Below are 3594 nucleotides of genomic sequence, written 5' to 3'. Positions count from 1 at the left end.
TACATTGTGAAGGTGTCAATTACAGACATGGCATTTAGTCTATAACAAACGAGTCTATTCACTAAAAAATGATGTGCAGGAGAGTTGAGCGGAGGCGCGAGAGACGCACTCACTGGAACAGAGAGAGACAAAGCGAGACACACTCACTGGCACAGAGAGAGAGTCTGAGACACTCACTGGCACAGAGAGAATCTGAGACACTCACTGGCACAGGGAGAGAGAGAGACTCACTGGCACAGAGAGAGTCTGAGACACTCACTGGCACAGAGAGAGAGAGACACTCACTGGCACAGAGAGAGAGAGACACTGGCACAGAGAGACACTGGCACAGAGAGAGACAGAGACTTACTGGCACAGAGAGAGAGACACACACACTGACACAGAGAGAGAGAGACACACACGCTGACACAGAGAGAGCGAGACACACGCTGACACACAGAGAGAGAGACACACACGCTGACACAGAGAGAGAGAGACACACACGCTGACACAGAGAGAGAGAGACACACACACACACACTGGCACAGAGAGACACACTGAGAGAGAGAGAGACACACACACACTCACACACAATCACTGGCACAGAGACAGACACAATCACTGGCACAGAGAGAGAGACACAATCACTGGCACAGAGAGAGAGACACAATCACTGGCACAGAGAGAGAGAGACACAATCACTGGCAGAGAGAGTGATAGACTCACTGTGAATTATTTCACAGATTCAAGTTTTCTTCTGCCTCCATAACTTTCTGTATTTTCAGGAGTTCTGTTAAAGCTTCATCCTCACATCCCATGTTATCGAAAAAGAAACAGCAGCCCAGCACAGCCCATTTGCAGTCATTTGCATGTCCCGCGCTGCTGCTGCTTCTTCTTCCTGTAGGTCTTTGTACCATGTGACCAAACAGTCACATGGTCTGCTGACATCACCAGAGTCCTTATACTGGGTAGGAACTAGCCGCTACCCTCCGTTAGAGCACCGACGGATAGCTACTACCCAGTGCAATGCTATGGGGAGTAACGGTGAGGGCCTTTCGGCTCTGGAAGTCGCCATGCACTTCCGCACCCAGGAGGCCAGTGTCTCTCTCTGTTACACCCCAATCTGGGCTCGCAGACGAGAAGCTGCAGATCAAAGTCCAGGGGCTTAATCCCAGGCAGCAGGTGACACTAAGAGTTCTGGTAGAGGATGAGAAGGAGTGTCTCTTTGATTCGTGTGCCCATTATGCCGCTGATAATTCAGGCACTGTTGATTTACAGAGAGATGCCTCCCTAGGGGGTGACTATACTGGGGTGCAACCCATGGGACTTCTGTGGAGCTTGTCACCCTCTGTCATGGAGAAGCCTTACCAGAGGTTAGAGAAGAGAGATGTCCACAAGGCCCCCATGGTCCTGGAAGTGCTGGTTCACAAAGAGTACACAAGCCCAAGGAGCATACCTCGGGAAGTGGCTGCTAGAGTTAAAATTGAGAGGTTGTTTTCTGGTCCTGGAGTCCGAAGAATCAGACTGAGAGAAGGGATAGTAAGAGGCAGTCTGCATCTGCCACCAGGTAATCACCGCTTTCTAGAGCACTGTATCATCACACGCAGGACTGCGGAACTATAGACAATACAATGTCATGCAGATCAGAGATTTCATTAAAATACCCTTAAAATGTATTGATCCCACCTGCCCCAGGGGTCTGCGCCACTTTATTGATTACTGTCCATTGCTTCATCCTTAGGAGATGGACCTTTCCCTGGAGTTATTGATATGTTTGGTGATGATGGAGGGCTGGTCGAGTATCGCTCCAGTTTGCTGGCAAGCCGTGGTTTTGCAGCTCTGGCCCTGCCGTACTTCGCCTTTGAAGATCTGCCTCCAGCGATGACTGAATTTCAGCTGGAATATTTTGAAGAAGCTGCAAAGTTTTTGTCCCGGCATCCTAAGGTGCGTTAAAGCTGCTGCAGCAAAACATGGCTTTTCAGTTTATTTTTAAAAAAATATTTGATGCAAGCCTTTTGTGTTAAATTATATGACATTAAGAAAATGAATATAAGTGTAACTGCACACTACAAGGAGCAAATATTGTATTACTGAGCATACACTCAGATTTTTAGCAAAATGTATTCACTGATTTCACACATTCAATTCATGGCACTTTGAGCCAAAACAAGATTTAATTCATGGGGAATGGTCCCTCAACACAGCATGCGGGGGGGGCAAGACTTTGCTAGATACTGCTGAACCCATATTCGCTGCTGGAACTTGTAAAACTAGAAGAGCATTGAGGAAAGAAAACATTATAACTCCTCTATTGCTATCCTCAGTTATCTCTGAGAGCAACTGAAAACCCTTACAGAACCGAATATTCAACTACTGCCGCCATTGCCTACTTAAGAATGTACATGTGTTATTATGTACATTGCTAAGAACTTTAGAGATCAGAACTTAATGTCATAAATCTATATTACTGAATTTAACCATAAGGAAGTTGAAGATATAGATGTGCTGATGGAGATGCACAGATCTCCCTGCATGGCTACTAGATCTCCAGAGCTTTTCAGATTGAGGCAATTGGAAGTAGGTGTTTGCATAGTGGAATCTTATTAAAACATCACTTTTCAAACTTGTTAATTGTGTTTTCTTGCAATCAACCATAGGTTCGTGGACCTGGTGTTGGTGTTATAGGAACAGGGAAAGGAGGAGATCTGGCTCTTTCTATGATCACTTTCCTCCCACAAGTGGTTGCAGCTGTTAGCATCTCTGGTTGCTGTGCCAATACTGCTGCCAGTTTGACCTACGGAGACCTCACCATACCAGGCTTAAAATACAACATGAGCCGTGTCCGAATATCAGACTCTGCAGTGTTTGATGTTTCTGAAGCCCTAGATGATCCACTACACCCAGACAATCATCAGTGCCTCATCCCTCTAGAAAAAGCAGAGGGTCACTTCTTGTTCGTAATGGGAGAAGATGACCAAATCTGGAGAAGTTCTCTCTATGCCAAGGCTGCTGTAAAACGATTGAGGGATAATGGGAAAGAGAACTTTGTCCTGTTAAGCTACCCAGGTGCAGGGCACCGGATAGACCCTCCGTGCTCTCCATTCTGTTTAGTAGCTATTGATCGAGTTCTTGGAGTACCTATCTTTGGAGGAGGGGAACTCCAGGCTCACTGCCCAGCACAGGAAGACTCATGGTGGAAGATACAGGATTTCCTCAATCGGCACTTAACATGAAAATACTGGAAAAGTTACATGTTACGTAAATAGTAATGTGCGCAATGAGATATATATCAGAAGGCCCAGTGTCAACGTTAAAGGCATGGATACGCAAGGTTGTTTAATCATTATGCTTTTTTACAAACAATAACTGTGTTAAAAAGCACTTGCTTTTCTTCAAAAGCGAATGTGTTTGTTCTCTAAAGTCCCAGCATCTTACTTATTACTTCATTATTTGATGATGGCACAAGTAAAGAAAAAAAACTGATAGCATAAAAGCTTCTGAAGAATGTTTGTGGTATAAGTTGTTTTGTATAATTTTTTCTATACAAGGTAGAAAAAACACCTTTTCCACTGCAGGAGAACATAAAGCTACTTTAGATGTTATGGGCCATTTATT

General features: G+C 45.0%; 1 pseudogene; it reads left to right on the top strand.

The window, feature by feature from the left end:
* The first annotated feature begins 1005 nt into the window (after nt 1-1005).
* LOC149273538 (acyl-coenzyme A amino acid N-acyltransferase 1 pseudogene) lies at nt 1006-3212 on the top strand (annotated as a pseudogene).
* Nucleotides 3213-3594: the final 382 nt, after the last annotated feature.

This window comes from Sceloporus occidentalis, unplaced genomic scaffold (assembly GCF_023333645.1).
Source record: "Sceloporus occidentalis isolate IW3139 unplaced genomic scaffold, rSceOcc1.0.p SCAF_369, whole genome shotgun sequence".
Classification (NCBI taxonomy): domain Eukaryota; kingdom Metazoa; phylum Chordata; class Lepidosauria; order Squamata; family Phrynosomatidae; genus Sceloporus; species Sceloporus occidentalis.
This window is presented reverse-complemented; position numbering and strand designations above follow the sequence as displayed.